We start from the raw sequence: 21,741 nt of genomic DNA, 5'->3' as shown, positions 1-21,741 counted from the left end.
TTATTAAAACAAAAAGAGATGATGAACAATAAGAACGATTTTCTATAAAGTGCTCTAAATTTACTCCCATAAACCATTTTGATTTATACTTAGCTGGTTATAAAGGCAAGTTCAAAATTTTATATCCTCTCAGATTTTCCTCAGTTTGCCTCTCACCCTCACAACATATATCGGATATTCTTTTTCTTTTTTGGCATGTCACTAACTGCCAGTAGATCTCATTGATGTAGGACAATAAAATGATAATAAGCCATAAAAATAATTTTTTTTTGCTGTTGCAGGTCTTTTAGCAATCCCTATGGAATTCATTTTTATATGTGTCTAGAGAATGATTTCAGTGCTCATGGTGTTCTCTTGAATTCCAACGCCCCAGGTGATGTGATGGTCCTGTTACATTATAAAGAAGCAAGTGCACAATTTAAATGCTAATTTTGGCTTTTCTCCCTTGAAAAAATTCTTATTAATTAAGAACATAGAGGAAGAGATTGCCTATAATTTAATATTTTGTTTCAAAATGGAAAACCTTTTAATGAAACATATGCAGTCATCCTAACCTATTGCAAAATACTAGCGAGACACATAGTACTGAAGGCACAAAACTGGAGAAATCAGAAGCCACTTGAACAAGCAACGTGTGCAATTTCATGGTAAAGTAGCGTCACCAGGGCCGCCCTGTCATCTTAGCGACGTAAACATTGCCAAGGGCCTCCTTTCTGCTTTAAGTGAGTTCAGAAATATTTGAAGTGTATCACCGCTGCAGCAACTTTCCTTAATTGTGTGCTTGAGGTTTAAATTGTCTCTCTTTGTCTTTCATTTGTGTGTATAAATGCAATATGTAACTGACTTGATGAGCTCTTCGGGAAAGAAAACGGAGAACACACCCAGTTAGGAAATCCTGGCAGACGCTTAGATGCTACCAGAGCGATCAGTAGTGTCCAGTGTAATTAGATAAGTGGCCTAGGTAGCATCTGAATGGTAAGAACACTAACACAGTCATCTCTCCCACTTATTTTATTTGTGCTTATTTCATAGTTGGCTTTGTTCTCCCCAGAAGACACTCTGAGTTTATATCCTTCCTGAAATTCCAGACCATTGGAGGAGTGGTTGATTTCTGTGTTTCTTGGCACCACTCATGAAAATGTCCAGCGGCCCACAGCGGTGCTTGCTGTCTGCAGTCCACACCCAAGTTTTCATTGCCCTGGGATGGAGGGAATGGAGAAGCAAATAGCATATCCATGAATTGCCAAGTCCCTTAGCCTTCTAAGCCTATGGCTAATTGTTTTCATATTTAGGCACAGGCCACTGACTTGATTGCAATTTTATTAAATAAGGGTTATAAACCCTGTGCTTTGTTTGTTTGTTTGTTTGTTTGTTTTTTATCACGATGCTGTGCCTGACCCTTTGAAGAAAGCCTTGGAAGAATTTAGCTAGAATTTCCCTGAAAAATGATTACACCTTCCATAAATATTCTAGACTTCTAGCTTGAGGTTTTGGTGTGGTTTGGTTTGCTTTGGTTTTTCCCTCCAGCCACAGCCAAATAGCTCAGTTCCATTACTTCTGGTCTGTTGTGCCCTGGGGCACTTGATACTTCCCCCTAAAATGTTCCAGCTCCCAGCCATTTGGTTCAGGAGGCCCATTCGAACTGGGTTTTGAGGAGTCCGTGCTTGGAGGAGAACCTCCTGATAGGACAGAACTCATGCAAAATTGTATAGTAATGGCCTTGGTCGATCATCCATACGCTCCTTTCTTTTTGTGCTTCTTCTAGATCTTTCCTTTCTAGATCTAGGTGGAGGTACTCCGTCTCTGTCCCCCTCTCCTATATCTACTGGGCATTAGGTACACAGATGGGACCTGAGACACCCTGTCAATTTGTTTGTCCCTCTTCAAGCAATCTCTTTTGCCTAGGGTGAACCAGTCAAATACTGGATTACATAGGGATGTTTGCAGTTCCAAATAGGATGCTTGGTAACTTAAATGAATGCTTGTCTGACAAAATAACCATAGTTTATACTAGGTAGATGGGGTAAAGGTGGAATATGTTCGGGGCCAGACTAGATTTTAGCAGAGCTATTTAAATAATATTCATCAGAATGCCTTTTGTTATGACTGTTACCAATCTGACCGATGGGCAATTCAAAACATAATGACAGAGACTTTGCTGTGATAGTAATGGGAAGAGAAAAGAGACCTTTGCCCTCAGGAGCTATTCAGTTCTGTTTGGGGTGAGATGCTGCTGGAGGTTGCTGGACCTGTGGCTTCAGCAGGGCCTGTAGTGGATGGAGACCACTTCTCTTTCCTAAAGTCTGCAGAAGCCTTTACGTGGGGTTAGAAAAAATAGGATTGAGGAATGGAGATGAAAAGGGATTGAGGAGAGAGTTAGGGGAAGCTGAAAGGGATAGCCATCCTCCTGTCCTTGCTGTTTTCTTATCTTAGGCCTTCCTGATTCCAGTTGATACTTACACAGGGGGCCGGGGGACTGGAGTGGTGACCCCATCCACCAGTGCCTCTGCCTGCAACAGGTGTGGTTTGATTCTAAACGCCTTTGGAATAGCTAGCAAAGGTGGTGATGAAAACCACGTAAAATTTATGCCCATTGACCTTGTCTCTGGATCCATCCCTCGCTTCCCTGAAGAACTGACCCAAAGCTGACAGCCTAATTTTTTCCCGTCATCTTATATTTTCATCCTGTTGTTAATAATACAAACTTACCTTAGCCCACTTAGTATTTTAGGAGAGAGGATGACCTGGTTATATACATTGAATAGTTGGGATTTTGAGTAAGAATTCCCATACCAGGGGGCCTGGGTTTGAATCCTGTTTACCACTGTTTGGCACTGTAACCTCGGGCAGGTTACTTAACCTTCCCATGCCTCTCAATTTCCTTATCTGTGACGGGGAAAATGGCAGTACTTGATCGGGTTGCTGTCAGAACTAAGTGTAATAACATAAAATGCAGGTAACTCACCCATGAAGGGCTGGTAAATCCCTTCCAATGGGTCCCTTGCTGCAGCTTGCTGACCCCTTGATTTCCACTTGCTAAACTTTTGAGACAGTATTTCCTGGTTCTTTTCTAATCCCTCTGGCTTCTTTTTCCTAATCTCTTGACAAATGTTTTCCTCACCCTCTGAGTTCTGTACTCTTTTCAAAAAGGACAGTTTCCCAACAGTAACATCACCCTCTGTGCATGCACCAATGATCACATGTCTCTATCTCCAATGCAAAGCTTTCCCCAGAACTCCAGCATACTTCTTTTTGTCTGTTGTACATGCATACTTCAGTTCCTGCACGCATCAGGACATATTCCATGCAGAATTAATGATCTCTTCCTAAACTTCTTACTCAAACTAGATCTTCCAAATTAATGGAATCATCAAGAACCCAACCATCAAAATAAGAAATTTAAAACTTATCTTCTCGATCCTTCGCCCTCCATAGCCCGTGGAGTGAATCCGTCCTCTTATTTTGTCTCCAGCACTCTTGTGTTAATAAGCTTTATCCTTTCTTCTTGGACTGCTAAAATAACTAAAGAATTTACTACAAACTATTCTTCACACTTTTGCCAGGAGAATACTTTTAAAATGCAAATACTGTCTTTCACTCCTCTGTTAAACATCTAAGTACCACCTAAAGCAGCATTATCGAGTAGAAATGTTACGTAAGATACATATGTAATCTGAAGAATTTTAGTAGCCAATTAAAAAAATCAGGTGAAATTCATTTCAATTATAGATGTTTTTAATGTTGTCTAATATATCCAAAACATTACCATTTCAGCATGTAATCACTTAAAAAATAATAATGAGGTATTAAAATGTTTTTTTCTTAATAATTCTTTGAAATCTGGTGTGTATTATTTTACAGTTACAGCACATCTGACGTTGGGTTAGCCACATTTTAAGAGCTGGTGGCTCCCATTCTGGTCTGCACTGGAGTAAGAGATAAAACATCCAAATTAATTTGCATGACTTGTGAAGGCCCTTGATTATCTGCTTCTGTCCAACATCTGCAGCAACATTCCCACTAGCTTCTTCACACACTACATACTCCAGTTCTACTGAAAAATATCAAGGTTTATTATGTTCTTGGCATCCATTTGTAACCAAAGTAACGTGAGTTCGCTCCCTGGTGAGTTACAGATAGAGACTACACCAGGTGGACTTGTCACACAAAGGAAACTTTATGTCTAGCAAATAAGGAGATGATGGGATGTCATTTCCAAAGTGGTGATTCCCCGAGCAGGCGTGATTAGATTTTTTTATTTAGGGTTAGGATGAATATTCAGAAAGGGGAGCTTTGTCATTGCATGTAAAGCTTGGCATAAGGTCGCATAGGCACTTGGAAAACATGCCTATATGTGCATCCTGGGTTATGTTCATGATGCCTGTGCTCCTCCTACAGTGGAGACTTTAATATCATGAAGCACAAGTAACTGTCAGACCAGGGGAAGGGGCTATATGGTCATGCTCCTGGAGCTGGTATAAACTATATGGGGTCTTGGGCACATTCTCTCAAGGGAGGAATGCAGAGCCTTGCTTACTTTTGAAATAGGACTGGGTGGGAGTTTTACCATTTATTTGTTGTCTATGATCCAGTTGGGCTATTTCCTGTCCTGGTAGAGATGGTTAGGGTTTACATTCCCTTTGTTCCGTTAAAATCCTTAACCAGTATGGTTTTTGGATTTCTTTGTAATTCTGATACCTCCTAGGAACTTCTGCAAGAAGTGAGCTCAGACAAGCAGGGTCTAGATCATGGAAAATAGCTAGGGTCCTACAATGACTTCTCTTGTGTCTCAAAAGCTATGTCTGTCTTTCTTTTCCTGGGAATCCTGAACCCTCTCTGCTTACCCATTCTTTCCCTTTGCTTGGGAGAGCACCCCATCTCACCTACTCTGTGACCTACTTACTTTTTACATTACCTTCTCTGAAATCTTTCTGCTACTGCTGAAAACTCAGATACCCACTGTGCCTGCACATGTCCTGGTTCACTCACACACACATGGTGCACCTTATCCAGTGCATAACTTGCCAACTGGCCGCGGGTCCTGTTTCCAATCCTGGGAGATCAAGTATTGCTCAATTTAGTTCTGAGCAAGTTATTTTTATTATTTTGGCTATAATTTGCAAACCTACTTTTTTCTAACTAACATAAACATTCAAAGCCTCATGAAATTTTAATATTTATAGTTGTTTTGTTTTTCTTTTATAATGCTAAAATCTCAACAACATTGATCTTGAGTAAAGGAGACTGTGGAATTTCAATTACTTTACTAATCATTCTTTATTTAATTAGTTTTTCTTTATTCTTTAGCCATTACACAAAGACTGATCACAAGTTTCTAGCATACTGGGTAGAACATTTTGAAATCTACATTTACATTATGAAAAAGAACATCTACATTTCTAAAAACGCAGGCCCTTTGTGAATATTCTGGATTGTTTACATTGAGATCCAGGAATATTTTTCTGAATATTTTTTTTTAATTAAAAAAAATTTTTTAAGTTTATTTATTTATTTTGAGATAGACCAAGAGCAAGAGCAAGAGAGAAGGAGTTGGGGAGGGGCAGAGAGAGAGAGGGAGAGTGAGAATCCCAAGCAGGCTCTGCACTGTCAGCACGCAGTCTGATGCAGGGCTCAAACTCATGAACCCCAAGATCATAACCTGAGCCAAATCAAGAGTCGGCCGCTTAACTACCTGAACAACCCAGGTGCCTCTGAATATTTATTCTTAATAGCATGTGCACTATGGAAATTTGTTTTTGGCATAAAAGTATTTAATAAGGCAGAAGTATAGCCCCAAATCCTCCTGCCTTTATCAGAAACAGCCACTTTTAGCAGTTTTCCAAATATCCTTCCGGAAGTTTACTATAAATCTACACACATACATTTCTGTTTTTCCTCTTCTGTATAAATGAGATCATATTAGAATTTTTTTGTGACATGAATTTTTAATTTACCACTGTGTTGAAGATCTTTCCGTATCAGTGCATATAAATCTACATCATTATTTTTTCTTGTTTTATTTTTTTTTAAGTTTTTATTTAAATTCTAGTTAATTAACATACAGTGTAATATTAGTTTCAGGGGTACAATATAGTGATACAACACTTCCGTACAAATTTACATCACTTTTAAGACTTTTTTTTTTTTAAAAGAATGTTACAGGACACCTGAGTGGGTCAGTCGATTAAGCATCTGACTTTGGCTCATGTCATGATCTTATGTTTTGTGAGCTCGAACCCCACATTGGGCTCTGTGCTGACAGCTCAGAGCCTGGAGGTGCTTTGGATTCTGTATCTCCCTCTCTATTTGCCCCTGCCCCACTCACACTCTCTATCTCTCTCCTTCAAAAATAAATAAACACTAAAATTAAAAAAAAAAAAAGAATGTTAGGTTCACAATAAAATTGAGAGGAAGGAACAGAAATTTTCCCTGTCCTCTGTCCCCCGCCTCCCCTATATCAGCATCACTCACTACAATGGTACATTTATTACCAAGGATGAACCTACACTGATACACTGTAAACCTCTAAAGCCAATAGTTTACCTTAGGGTCCACTCCTTGGTGCTCTACACTCTGTGAGTCTGGACAGATGTATATTGACTTATATCTATCATTGCAATATCATACAGAGTGCTTTGTTGCCTAAAAATCCTCTATGCTCTGCCTACTCATCCTCTCTTTGACTATCAGCTACCACTGATTTCTTTTTTCTGGCTCCATCATTTTGCCTTTTCCAGAATGTCATATATTTGGAATTATACACTATGTATATAGCCTTTTTCAGATTGGTTTCTTTCACTCAGTAATATATATTTAAGTTTCTCCGTATCTTTTCATGGCTTTGTAGCTCATTTCCTTTTAGCACTGAATATGTGATTATCTGGGTATTCTCGAGTTTCTTTATCCATTCACCTACAGAAAGGCATCTTAGTTGTTCCCAGGTTTTGGCAAAAAAGCTGCTGTAAACATCCACCATCCAGGTGCAGATTTTTGTGTGGATATGGTTTTCAACTCCTTTGGGCAAATACCAAGAAGCACAATTGTCTGGTCATACGGTAAGAGAATGTTTAGTTTTGTGAGAAACTGCCAAACTGTCTGCCAGAGTGTCTGTACCATTTTGCATTCCCATCAACAACAAATGAGAATTTCTGTTGTTCCACATCTTTGCCAGTATTTGGTGTTGTCAGTGTACCAGATTTTGACCATTCCAATAGGTGTGTAGTGATACCTTGTTGTTGTTATTTATTTTGAGAGAGACAGACAGACAGAGAGAGAGAATAAGCAGGGGAGGGGCAGAGAGGGAGAGAGAGAATCCCAAGAAGGCTCCATGCTGTTAGCACAGAGTCCAATGCAGGGCTTTAACCCACCAACTGCAAAATGATGACCTGAGCTGAAATCAAGAGTCAGACGCTTAACCGACTGAGCCACCCAGGAGCCCTTCTTGTTGTTTTAATTTGAATTTTTTCCTGATATGTGATTGGAACATCTTTTCAAATGCTTATTTGCCATCTTGTATTTTCATTGGTGAGGTGTCTGTTAAGGTCTTTGGATCATTTTTTAGATTGGGTTATTTTCTTATGGTTAAATTTAAGGAATTCTTTCTATATGTTGAGTAACAGTCCTTTATTAACTGTGTCTTTTGCAAATATTTCTTCCAGTCTGTGGCTTGTCTTCTAATTGTCTTGATGTTGTCTTTCATAGAACTGAAGTTTCAGTGAAGTCTAGCTTACCAATTCTTGTAAGTCTTCTTTTGTGGATTGTGTCTTTGGTGACGTATTCATCATTCTTTTCTTTTAAAGTGGGATATAATTGATGTATAAAATTATATTAGTTTCAGGTGTACAACATAATGATTCCGTGTATATGTATACAGCAAAATGATCACCACATTAAAGCTAGTTAACACCCATCCCCATACAGTTACAAATCTTTTTCTTCTGATGAGAACTTTTAAGATTACTTTCCAAGCAACTTTCACAAATATAAATCAATATTATTAATCATAGTGCCATGTTGTACATTACATTCCCATTGGCCATTCTTTTTAAAACATGTATTGATTGACATTTAAATGGACTAACACATTTCAGTATCACAAAGAATGCAGCAACAAACATCCTTGTTCACATGTCTCTAGGCGTGTGTATGTTCTGTAGGATACATTCCTATAGGTGAAATGAATGAGTCAAGAATATGCCAATTTAAAATTTTGATAGGTATTGCTAATATTCCCCCAAAAAGACTAGCAATTTCCATTTGCATCTAGAGTATAAAGGATAGAAACAGGACTTTAGGACACTGCAATTTGTCGATGGCAAGAGCACTGGGTCAGACACTGGAAGAACGGGCTCCTCTTCCCTTTTCAGAAGCTCTAATTAGCTTCGAGATATGGCATGAATCACTTAACCTTCCTGTCTCAGAGTCCTTTAACTCACTACCTCTCCAAAATGCTAGCAGGTACAGTTTTTGTATCCACAGTTTTTGCTTGGTTTTCAAGCATGTAGCAGAATTGAATACACTTAACATGCACTTTATGAAGACTGCATTTCTAAATCAATGTGCTAAATCTTCCACTTGCCTAAATTCCTTTAGAATGAAGCCAAACTCAGAAGCTAAGACCTTCAGGACCCACTCAGACTCTCAGAAGCCAGCGCTGCATTTAGGGTTTGCTGCCTGAATGCTGCTTTGGCTCAGAGACCTGCTTTTGGCCAAGTATCTAAGGCTGGGAGTGATTCCAGACAGGTGGCAGACACTCAGAAAGAGAGGAGCAGGGCCAAGGTGTGCAACAAATCCACTTGACAAGCATTCTGGGAAAAAATGCTGTGTTGCCAGACTGACCTGTTTCTCAGTATCACAGGTGGAGATTTTCCATAATAAAAGAGTTTTATTTCCCACCCTTGTGCCAGAATAGGATTCAACCAGTGACTCAAGTTAACACTGTCTTTTACCAACAAGAATGCTATTATCATCGTAAATATTTGTTTGCTTTAAACACAATCGTACTGTGAGATGGTAGAGATAAAAATGGAGGCTCAGGTGACCCCAATTCTAAGTTTTGCTGAAAAGGTGAGAAAGTGATTAGAGGGTCAACTCTACCTATTTTCTTTTTCCCTTTCAAATACTTCTTTCAAAGGAGAAAAAAATGAGAGGATATTCAAACCAGAATTCTGAAACTGAAAAGATGGCTGAGCGATGCCATTCTGTGGTATTTTCTATGCCACTGGATCTTCACTATTGCCATACTTTGGATTTCCAGGTTTTGGAAAAGATAACACAAGGTGGGGCCAATTCTGATTTAATTGATCTGAGGAAAGGCCTGTCATCAGGATTGTTTAAATTGCTTTAGATGATTCTAATGCACAGCTCAGAGAACCAGAGTTCTAGTCTTGGGTTTATACTTCTCAGTATGGTAGCCACTAGCCCCAAGTACCACTGAACATTTGAAATGTGCCCAGCTCAACTTGAGACATGCTCAGAGACTTAGCACAAAAAAGGGAAGCAATATTAATAATAAATATTATCAATATCCTACTTTATTATATGTCACACATTAATTTAATGTTATATTAATAAGACTATTATTGGCATTATAGTAATAATTAACATGTTAAGAAAATAAAATACTATTTTAGGAATTATATGTTGAAATAACATTTTAGATACATTGAGTTGAATAAAATACATTACTAAAACTACCTGTTTCTTTCATTTTTACTTTTTAAAATGTGGCACTAGAAAATGTAAAATCACATATATGGCTCACAATTGTGGCTTGTCTTACGTTTCTGTGGGACAATGCTGTGTGATGCTGCCTGCACATTCACATACTATTATGATCCAGGATACTGATTAGAGGGGAGGAACAATTTCCATTTCTCATGACCACAGGAAATTTTTTCCCCATAAGATATAGTCAGCCACCGTGGAGACATAATTGCCAACCTGATGTCCTCTGTTACCTCTTTACTTCCCTGTTGTAATGCCAAGATAATTCATCAAAAATTGTTTCTGCTTTCTAAAATAAGTTCAAAAACTGCAAAGAAGAATGTTAGTCTCAAAGAGTCCTCACCTATGCCTAAAGCTTGCTATGAAATCACTGACTTCCTCGGTGAAGAATGTAATGAATGTGGAAAGAAATTCACTGATTTGTGACTTTGAATCCTAGGGCATCAGATGGTCTCTTTTTGATAAAATTTTTATTCCAAGGGAGAATTTGCAAAGCATAATGGCATAATATTTAACCAATCTGCTAGGAATTTTCAATACCATTTTTCTTAGTAGTCGGTCCTATTTCCTAGCAGTAGGAAAAGCCAGAAGGCAAAGTATCTTAAGAACAAATTTACAAGGATATAGGATTTATTCAAAATTTGTCTGCCAAGGAACTCTGTGAATTAAATCTGCTTTTTGTTAGATAATTACTACATTGCTTCAAATTGAAATTGGAAATTTGAATGATTTTTATCTTAATCGCTTTAAGGTTTTGCTTACCTGTTCCTTCTCAGCTATTTTCTGAGAAGATGTATATGATAAAAGGTGTAAGTTCTCTGCCCTTGACATTCATTTTTTGCTGTGTTTCCCTCTTCCTTCAATATCTCTTTAACTGGGAATTGAGAAAAGCTCAAAGCAGATAGTTTTAGGAGATAATTTACCTGATTATCTTTGGTACTAATTTTATAGTTTTCAAAATTGCCTAGCAGTGTAAAAAGCAAGCTGCTGTTCAGATTTGTGTACAGACTTTGAAGGGTCACAAAATAGCTGAATTTTGTGACACAAAAAATACATTCTTAAAGGGATTGTTTGAAATGATCCACTTTACTCAGCAGTCACCAAGAAGATAGTTAAGGATATTACACAGACTTTTGAAAACCAAATGAGAGGATCTGACAATATATCGGTTTGGAGCTGCGTATTTTTGGTTTGGGGTCTTTTTTCTCTTTACAGGCTATGTGCTTGGAAAACAGGTTTCAGAAGTTTTAGAGTCTTAATGAAATTATACTCCCCAAATCCCTTTTGATCTTTTCTTTAAATAGGATGTGATCATACATGGAAAGTGTTAAACTCTTGACGTATACCTACTGGGGAGTTTGATTTTCTGTGTTATTTACAGTTTCTACTCTAATTCCTCTGTATTTTTTCACTGTTTAAATTATTTGGTATGTATGTAACTTAAGAAAACTTGAGTCTCATATTTCTCAGTTTTGTGTGAGCTTACCATGAGTGTTTGGAGTTTTCTTAGAAGGCAAATGCTAGGCAGTTCAATGTTGGGCTCATGAAGACCTTGACTGTGGTACGTCTTTGCTTGCCTATATGTGACTCACGTGTATTTGGTCAGTGTATGTTACCGTGCAAGCTTCAGCTTTCTTCACCTTTGAAATTAGGGTTAATAACTCTTTCATACATAGTTCATCTCAAGATTAAAGATTTCTATCAGTGTCTAGCTAGTGTTATATATGTAGTAGGTCAAGGAGTGGTAACTCTCCTCCTTCTTATGAGGTAGCTAAAGTTTGTCAGGAATGCGGGAGATACTGAATTTGAATTTTTTTAGCTGAAGGCCAAAGGCAGTTTAATTGAGGACCACTGACTCTTGAGCCGGATCTCAAAGTTTAAATCCCATTTCCATCTTTTACTATTTGTAAGATGTTGCGCGAGTTTTTAAACCACTTGGCCCCAATTTCCTCACCTGTAAAACGGATTATTCATAGTACGTACTTTAGAAAATTATTGTAAATATTAAATGCATTAGTACCTATGAAGACTCCAGGACACAGGGCCTGACATACAGAAAAGCTGTGTGAGTTATTTATTCATCCTGGCACCTCCTAGGTAGTCCGTAAATGAAAAATTATATAATTGTGTCATGGTAAGAGATAGCTCTCTCGAATAGAAGTGGCAGTTTGGGGGAAAGTGAAGACAGTCTTTTGAATATCCCTAGGATGTCCAAAATGTATCAAGGTGTCAGAGGTAAACAATATATGGATTGGAATGATGAGTGGTATCAAAATTATAGAATAATCCAGCTTGCAATTTCCAGCCAATGTAACATGTGTTTTATGAGTTTTTTTTTTTTTTTAATCAAAACTTGGAGATATTCAGGTCAGACTTTACTCTCCTCATTTAACAATGAAGAAATGGAAGCTTGAAGGAGTTGAGTTGACTTGCCTGGGAACATATAACCGAGGAGAGCCACAAAATCATGGCTTTTATCTCCTAATTTTGGTTATTTTTGTCATGATATCCCACCGTGTATGTACAAAATGATCTCAGCAAATGACCATAAATATTTTCTGAAACTTCCAACATGTTTATTTAACTTTCCTGTTTTGATCCCTTCCTGAAGGAATCTTCCTCAGAGGAACTTACATTCCAATATACGCAGCCAAATATTTAATATTCAATTAACCGGGAAGTTGATGCCTTCTAGTTGCTTCAAAAAATCTATTTTAAGTTGCAAAGCTTGTTGTTTCTTCTGAAGCCAAGTTAGCCTCAAGAATAATGACATTTTTCTTTTTGTGTGGCATTGACAATGACTTAGTGTTCCCCTTCATTTGAGAATTTGCATGGTTATGCACAAATTTATTATTCTTTTCACCTTCATGGGGAAAGCCATGAAACAATTTTAATGAAAGGATTCCTCCTCCTTTAAGCTTTGGGATCTTTATTTAGGTTAGGCTTATACTCTTCACGTGTACATACCCTCTTAAAAATCAGGTATGTAGTGGATTGCCTGTGTAAGTGTTCTAATTTGGGTATAATCTCAGAATATTACTGACGTTGTGTTATTTACTTTAAGTTTGTCTAGCGATATCATAGGATATTTGGTGCAGTCTGAGCTCTGAGCACCCGTCTTTTGTACAATCAGATGGCGGGGCTTCCCTGAACTTGTACTGCTATTTGAGTTTGAAAGAAGGTCTTGTCTCTTATATAAACAACTGTTTATGATTTGTTGAAAGGGTGAACTCAGAAACCACATGAGCACAGAAACACAGGGCACTCAAGTGAAAGGACTTAAAAATAACCCAGACCCTATTTCCTACAACTTCTAGTTCTCCTGATTTAATAACGTCTGCTGCTCTTTCCTGAGTGGTCCTCCAGGAGATGAATAAGCTCATCTTTGCAGAAAGTCTGAGAGTCCTCCCATATAATTCTTTCTGTTTATTGCTAGATGGTTCACACAGTTATTTTTGGACACAGAAAATCAAATTATTGGTTTAGAAGGTCTTAAGGTTAAGACCAGTTACTTTATCTGATGGGGCTCTTGGCAGTTCAGTCTGTCACTTGATCAACACAAAAACATGTGATGTTTTTGTTATACCCCATTTTTATTCACTGTGCCTTTTAAGACTGCACAGAGAATGCCCTGTGGTCTTTCAGTGCAGGGGGCCCAACTCCAAATGCCTATGGGGCTGGGCTGCTAAAATAAACAAGTAATGTGGGTGACGGAGATTGTGGCAAACTGGAGGGTAGCTGCACCAGCCAAGAATGGGGTGGAGTGGGCCAGGAAGAATGTGTTCCTGAGAGAGTACGTTAGTTTTTATTATTCTTTTAGGCATGTGAGTTTCTCATATCTTCCGAGTGTCACCAGTCTTCTGGAACCTTACTTGCTTCTCCTAGGTATGTCTCCACCTGGAACAAGTGACCCTGTTGCTGATGGGGAGTGCTTTTGTTGACATGGTGCAGAGATCTGGAAAAGTCCATCCACTTGGTGGTTTTTACAGAAATATCTCCCCTAGCCCCTCTGGTGCTGGCCCCAGAACCCAATATTGGACCCATCATGTTCGGGGCTTGCTTGGAGCCATGTACACCTTTTGCAAGAGATTTCTACTGCATGTTTTCTCATCTAATCAGATCCCTCCACTTTTTCTGTTTCTAAATTCTCTTTGGTTAATGTTCACTAGGGGGAACCTCTTATAACTTTCCTTATAAAAAATATTTTCTTAAAAATATGTTTATTGTTTATTTACTTCTAAGAGAGAGAGGGAAAGAGGGACAGAGCATGAGCAGGGGAAGAGCAGAGAAAGAGGGAGACGCTGATTCTGAAACAGGTTCCAGGCTCTGAGCTGTCAGTCACAGAGCCCGATGTAGGGCTCAAACTCACAAACCTGAGCCGAAGTTGGGCACTTAACTGACTGATCCACCCAGGCACCCCAAAAATATATTTTCTTTAATGTTTAGAGACTTGACATAGGAGACAGAGGTTGCAGGGAGTGTGACATATTGAATTAAAGCTCACCTGTTTCTATTTTATAAAAGACGGATCATAAAAAAATAGAAATATACTGAGTATGGAACTAGCATCTTTAAAAAAATTATTTCTTCCTTTTTTCTTAGCTAATGCCTATAGACTATTTTGTTTTGGTATAGCGCCTTCCTTTTTTCTTCGCTAATGTCTGTAGACTATTTTGTTTTAGTATAGCACAAGAAACCATTTACTTCTAGGAAGCTCCTAATTTTATAAAGAACCTTTTCCTTTAACTGCTCTTGTTGGCATTGCACAGTTTACATTGCCTCTCAGCAATTTCTTTTTTTTTTTTTCCCTAAGCTTATTCTACTTGAGTGTCTGAGACCTGACAGAAGTAGCATGTGGGACTAATATTTTAAAATTAATTTATGTCTACATACTGATGCAAGAGAGTTGAGTAATTTTAAAATTCATATATTCAAAAAACAAATAGAGATTGAGAAGGTAGTATAGAAGCGAAATTCCAGAGTTGTGTGGAGGAAGGTGACAAATAAGTACCCAAAGCAGCTCTAGTTATTTCCCACCTTTAATTTTCACCTTTAGAAATCTGAAATCATGACAAAAGTAGATCTAAACGTGTTCACAGTCTCATCTTTGTCTTACTTTTGTTTGACCCCCCAGAGTTCATTACAGCCACTAGTATGTAGTTGGTGCTCAATTAAGGGTCATGGAGGGGCGCCTGGGTGGCTCAGTTGGTTAGGCATCCGGCTTCAGCTCAGGCCATGATCTTGCGGTCCGTGAGTTCAAGCCCCGCGTCCGGCTTTGTGCTGACAGCTCAGAGCCTGGAGCCTGTTTCAGATTCTGTGTCTCCCTCTCTCTCTGACCCTCCCCCATTCACGCTCTGTCTCTCCCTGTCTCAAAAATAAATAAACGTTAAAAAAAAATTTTTAAAAGGGTCATGGAAAAGATGCCAACCTGTCCTTTCTTTCAGAGATTTAAATTGCTTGAACATGTAGTGGCACCCAGATGGGTGGCTCAGTCGTTTAAGCATCCGACTTTGGCTCAGCTCATGATCTCGCAGTCTGTGGGTTTGAGCCCCACATCAGGCTTTGTGCTGACAGCTCAGAGCCTGGAGCCTGCTTCATATTCTGTCTTTGTCTCTCTCTGGCCCTACCCTGCTCATACTCTGTCTCTCTCACTCAAAAATAAATAAACATTAACAAAAATTACTTATTTATTACTTATAATAAATTACTTATAAATTACTTATATAATAATAAATTATATATATATAATTATTAATGTAACTGATAATTATTGAGCACTTGATGTGCCAGGCATGCATACTTAATTGCTTTTCTGTGTGAACTCATTTTATGGTTGAGGACTAATTAATGCATATAAAGCTGAAGATATACAGGTGACAAGTGGCAGAACAAAGATTTGAATCCAGGGCTATTTGACTCTAGAATCCATACTTGGAACTAGTCTACTTTTCAGCCAGATGGAAGAGGCCGAGGCCAAATGTGTAAACAAACAAGCCAACGAGTAGTTACTTGGGTCACTTAGGTAAAAGCTCTGGCTTCCTTAGAGATGTACATTTTAGGTTTTTGTATTAGAGAAGAATCCAAACCTTAGGAAACAATGGTTGTTTTAACTCAGTGAATAATTGCTTTCCATTCTTTGTTTTTCAAATTTTTATAAAAATAATATATGCATGCAATAATAAAAAAGCTGTATGCATTTGTTTAAAATTAATAGATGAAAGATCATCCTTCATCCTCACCTCTTGTGTCTCCATGCTGAGAGAGGCACTTTTGACCATCTTTCCTTGTATTTCAAGTCTAGTCATTGTTTCCGTGCCACTAAAAAAATACATTTATGAAGTGCTTCCTCTGTTTTAGGCTCTGTATTAGGTGTATGTAAGGTATATAGGAATGACCAACAGTTAAAATCATTCTTCTTATGGAGAGAACTTTATACTGAGGAGATAGTCAACATACAAACAAACAGGCTGGGTAGTTTTAGAGGGTGGTTAAGGGCCATGAAGAGAATGATGCGGAATAATACATAGAATGATATGGAAAGGAAGTGAGGTGAATTCAGTTGATTTGCTTTTGTTCATCTTAGAATTGTAGAGGGATTTCCTCTGAGGTGTCTACTGACAGTAGAAACACATTTAAATGACCACCTGGAATGAACAAGTTAGATGAATAAATAAGTGAAGTTTCCTGAGGAGAGAATTTTGCCACATTAGATTGTTTCTAGGATGGAATGTGGATATGGCATGAACAGATACTCTTTTTTGTTTTCTCAGGAAGAATGAAAAAGTCTGATGCTTATATGCAACTTCCTGATTGCCAGCCCCTGATCCAATCTTGTAAAAATTCTTCAGTCAAAGGAAACATGCTACAGGGCCATGAGTGTGTGATTTTTGCTCCAAACCAGTGATCCCAGTATATGTATTTTTTGGCATAACACACACAGGAAATGACAACATTTGGTGACGTTGTGGCAAACAGGCTGAGGCTACTCAGCTTGGCCTGGGCCCTTTCCTTGCCTCAGCTTCCCAAGAGCTGAGAGAATCAGTATCTGCAGACCCACATAGCTGTATGCCGTGATTGTATGCATGCGATTGTCCTCAGTGTTTCCAGTTTCCCCTTGTTGTCCCAGTGTTCGGGCTTGAACAGGAAGTCTTTTTTTTTTTTTAATGTTTTAATTTAATTTTGAGCATGAGGGTCTCTCTGCATGAGCAGGGGAGGGACAGACAGAGAGGGAGACAGAGGATCTGAGGGGGGTGCTGCCAGCATAGACAGCATAGAACCCAAGGTGGGGCTCGAACTCACAAACTATGAAATCATGACCTGAACTGAAGTCCATTGCTTAACTGAGTGAGCCACCCAGGTGCCCCTGAGCAATAAGTCTTACTGTCACCATACCCATAACCATTCACGGCACAGACAATGGTTCAAAAGTTTGGAGAGTTTGTTTTCTGAAGGCTAGTTCCATTTCTTCAGAGAGAAATTCTGTGTTTGCCTGGTGCAGACTCTGTTGTTACTCATGAACGGAAGATGGGCTAAAACAAAAGAGCCGCTAAAATTGAGCAACTCTTACATGAACTGTTCTTAAATAAAAACTTTGATGTTTGCCCCATCACACTCCTCTATTTCATAACTGCCTATGTTGAGGTTGAGTCGCTAAGAACTCAGCCAGAGGAACATCTCTGGTCCCTACTAGATCATTCCAATGTATACTTTCTGCATGATGTCTCTCTCAACTCTGGTTATTCATGAATAAAAGCCCGTCTGCTCTCCGTGTTACATAAATGTTTTCAATCATGAGCTTGTTGATGTGTCACCCCTATTCCCCAGCACCATTAGTGATTAGATTACTTTTTGAGCTTTTTTCACTATAATTTTACTGGAATTTGAGTAGAGGGAAAGGAAAGATAGATGCTCAATTCAACATCTTGATCCAAGAGCTTTTACCACTCTTTCTTATTGAGCCAATTGAAATTGAAAAAATAGACCTGACGTCTGCTTTCTTTCTTGTTCTCTTGGTAGTTTTGCATGCATAATAAGGGCAGAACTTCTTTTTTTTTTAATTTTTTTTTAACGTTTATTTATTTTTGAGACGGAGACAGACAGAGCATGAACGGGGGAGGGGCAGAGAGAGGGGGAGACACAGAATCAGAAGCAGGCTCCAGGCTCTGAGCCATCAGCCCAGAGCCCGACGTGGGGCTCGAACTCACGGACCGCGAGATCGTGACCTGAGCCGAAGTCGGACGCTCAACCGACTGAGCCACCCAGGCGAAGGGCAGAACTTCTAACCATATGATTGCTATCTATGAAATTGAGCCGAGGTTTGTCAAGCTTCCATTCAAGTGCTCTCAGAGATCTCGTGTAATCTTGGCAGGTGGCCGTGGAGCCATCCTGCCAGTCAGATCCCAGGAGTTACCAGACTATCCAGATAAATTAGATCATGGAAAAAGTCACATATCTATCATCTGCGCAGTATAACTTTTGTGCCATTCAATGTCAGGTCTGCCCTTGAATCCTAGCTAGAGATCACATTGAGATGAAACCTGCCTAATTAACTTACTCTTTTTATTCACCTTTCAAGGTAGATTTAAAGTAAGATATTTTAAAAAGTTGGTAGTGTATTTACCCTGAAGTGCTCTAAAGCAGGAGCCCTAAATAGACATTTATCAAATAGATTAGCAGCAAAGTGCCAGTGACATTTTATAATCAATGCTTGCCAGTGGTTTTGAAATTAGGAGTGGGAGAAAAGGAAAGGATTAGAAAGCTCGCGTTTAAATAACACGCATTTGCCCATCTCTAATAAGCTGCTTCCTTTTGTGCCTGGGAGTTTCCTAGGAAATAAGCCGCATGTGATGCAGCGTGGGCAACAGCAGTGGCTTTATCTTTTCACCTCCTGCTTCAGTGAATAGGCAGCACACAAACCAGGGGTACTAGTCAGTCATTTAATTTGTTATCTAGACTGGGGAGTTTACCCCATGACACTAAGCCCTTCAAAACGATCATGTCATCAATCACACACAGACACTGCGGGAACAACCACAGTGGTCAGAGGAAGATCAGGCTGCTGAAACATTCAGGGAGGGAAAGCAGCAAGGGTAACTCTTGTTTCAATTTTTAGAGGCCAGTTACTAGGAAGTTGATTTTTATGGTGTCTCCTTGCTCAGCAGTTGGAAGATATATTTGTACTATTCTTTCCCTGAACCAGATTTATCGCTGGGTTTGCCATTGCCTGATCACATACTACACAGAATAGTGTCTTTTGTGAATGGGAGTAAAGGGAAGTGATGCCACCCAAAGTGGGGGGAGACTTTGTATTTTTGGTCACTATTCAATCCTTTAAAATTAAAAACATATTTATTTATTTATTTTTGCGAGAAAGATAGAAAGAGAGCATGAGTGGGAGGGGGACAGAGAGAGAGAGACACAGAATCTGAAGCAGGCTCCAGGCTCAGAGCTGTCAGCACAGAGCCCGACTCGGGGTCAAACCCATGAACCGCGAGTTCATGACCTGAGCTAAAGTCGGATGCTTAACCGACTAAGCCACCCAAGTGGCTCTATTCAATCCTTTTAAAAAGTTTAGCAACAGGATTGAACCCTGGAAAACTATACAGCTAATTGTTTGGTCCATACAAAAGCATAAAACAAGGCACGGTTGTTTTACGTTGTGCCTGGGTGCCTGGGAACCTGGGCGACTCAGCTGGTTAAGTGGCCAACTTTTGATTTTGGCTCAGGTCCTGATCTCATGGTTCGTGAGTTCGAGCCCCACATCATGGGGCTCTGCACTGACAATGTGGAGCCTGCTTGGGATTCTCTCTCTCTACCCCTCTCTCTGCTCCTCCCCTATTCATGCTTTCTCTCTTTCAAAATACATAAATAAACTTAAAAACAAAACAAAACAAGGCACCCATACAAGTGGATGTTAAAGCATATATTCTCACCAAGTCAGTTTGGGGAATTTACTCAGAGGGCGTAAGTTGGAGTCGAACCTCTGCCTCTCACTGATAGTAGGAACTTGACAAAGTTGCTTAAGCCTTCCTGGCCTTGGATTTCTCACGTGCAGAGAGGGACAATGACACCAGGCCTGCCTAGTTACATACCTTCTGTGCACGTCTCATAAGAAAATAAATCAAACATTTTCTGGGAAGCTCTGAAATACCACTGAATGTGAAATAGTAGGAGTGGTATATTTTACATGACTTAAAACTTGACAGCTCACAAGTTTGTTAATCCTGTGTCAGGTAAGCAGTTACCTTATTAGGTGCTTCTCCTGGTAAGTTAAACGAGTCGAACTGTTAGTTGTCTTAGCTAACGCTGGACATAGATGTCTGTAAGAGATCTAGTCTCTTTAATCCCAGTTTCTTCTGTCATTGATCACTTGATTTTATGAGCTTAACAGAGCAGAAAACTATTTAACAGAATATTGGTAGGAGCTGAGTTCTTTGATTATATATTTTAGTCTGAAATTCTTGATTTTTTTTTTACTTGCCTTTTTTTCCCTCAGAGACATTTTTCTGGCTCAAAGGAAATTATAGGCTCATTTTCTGTCTTCTTCCCATTTTCTGGTCCTCTTTTAGTTTGACTCCTGCACTTTCAGTTTCTGAAGCCATAGTTTACATCATAGGGTGAGAAAGCAATCAGTCTTGTATATGTGCTCCGTCCAGTTTTGACAAACGTCTAGTGTTGCTTCAAGTTTCTATGTAATTTAGGTTTCCTGTGACTAACCAGTACCACTATTGCAGCTAATTTAAGAATGTTTCTCCCACTCAGCTTTTTATAGCTTCCTCCTACATTTGTTACTAAGAAAAAAATTTAGGCAAATATCACATCTTGAGTCATGAGGTATGTGTCTCATTAGAAGTCCTTGAATTTCCAAGGAAACTTCAGGATGAATCCAAATACAATTCCCCCGAAGCTTATCAGGCTGCAAAAGTGAAAAACACTTACTCAGCTTTTGAGCTTTGAATTAAAAGGCATTGTGTTTCCAGAGTCTACACATAATTGGTGTGAGGCTCACCGTAGCCAATCATAGAGGAGAAGAGAATTCTGTGAGAATCCTGTCCAGCCCCTTTGTTGATTGAATGAGAAAATGGAGTCCTAGAGACATGAGCTGACTTTCTTAAAGTCATACAGCTGGTCCTGGGGAGCAAAGCTGGAGTCAAGGTGCAGGTGTTCAGCACAGAGCAATGCCTTTTCTACTACTTCACGGAACCCACCAAAGCTCTTAATGCTCCATGTGCCAAGCTTTAAGAAAGCCTAAGAAATGCAAGAATTTTGCCTGTCTGAATACTTCATTTCCCGGGAGAGTGTGGTCTGTTTGAATACTGAGGAAATGTTGATCAATGAGGAAATGTTTGTAAGTAAATCTGCTTCCTGCTGTGAAACTTAGGCTTTTTGAAAGCCAAACACAAATGGAAAAATGCAATCAAACCTTTGAAATTATTATCAAATCGGGGTAATAAAATTCTTCCATCTCTGAAAACAGCTGTGTTGAGACGTGTCAACTTGAAAATAAATTTAATTTATGGAAAGCAAATTAATTCTTCCTATTTCTCAGAAATGATTTCTTTAACCTCTGAGTTAAGTGCATCTTTCTAATTGAATGACTTTGGGTAGAATAAAGAATCTGATGATTTGTTTGCTTAAGACTGAGGAGAATTAGCCATGTCTTTGCCTAGTACCCAAGTCCTTGCTCGGTACTAATGAACTTTTCGGTTGACAAGGAATTTTTTTTTCTCTCTAATTAATACATACAAAATTATGAGTCAAACAGACCTCAATCAATAGAAAATGTGAATAACTGCTGAATAGCTCATCTTTAGTACTCAGCTCCTTCTTTGCCATTTATTTATGGATTGGGACCACAGCAGTTTGGATATAGGAATTTTTCTAAACATATTGGAAGATTATTTTGAAGGTAGTTTTTACTTCTACTTCTTTAGAAAAGACAGATTATTAATGTAGGAATGCCTTTCCAGTTTAAAGATTAATATTAAGAAGTTACTTGAAACTAATCGGTAACAC

The sequence above is a fragment of the Acinonyx jubatus genome, chromosome B4 (genome assembly GCF_027475565.1).
Source record: "Acinonyx jubatus isolate Ajub_Pintada_27869175 chromosome B4, VMU_Ajub_asm_v1.0, whole genome shotgun sequence".
Lineage (NCBI taxonomy): Eukaryota > Metazoa > Chordata > Mammalia > Carnivora > Felidae > Acinonyx > Acinonyx jubatus.
The sequence above is the reverse complement of the archived record's forward strand: the minus strand, read 5'-3'. Positions refer to the sequence as shown.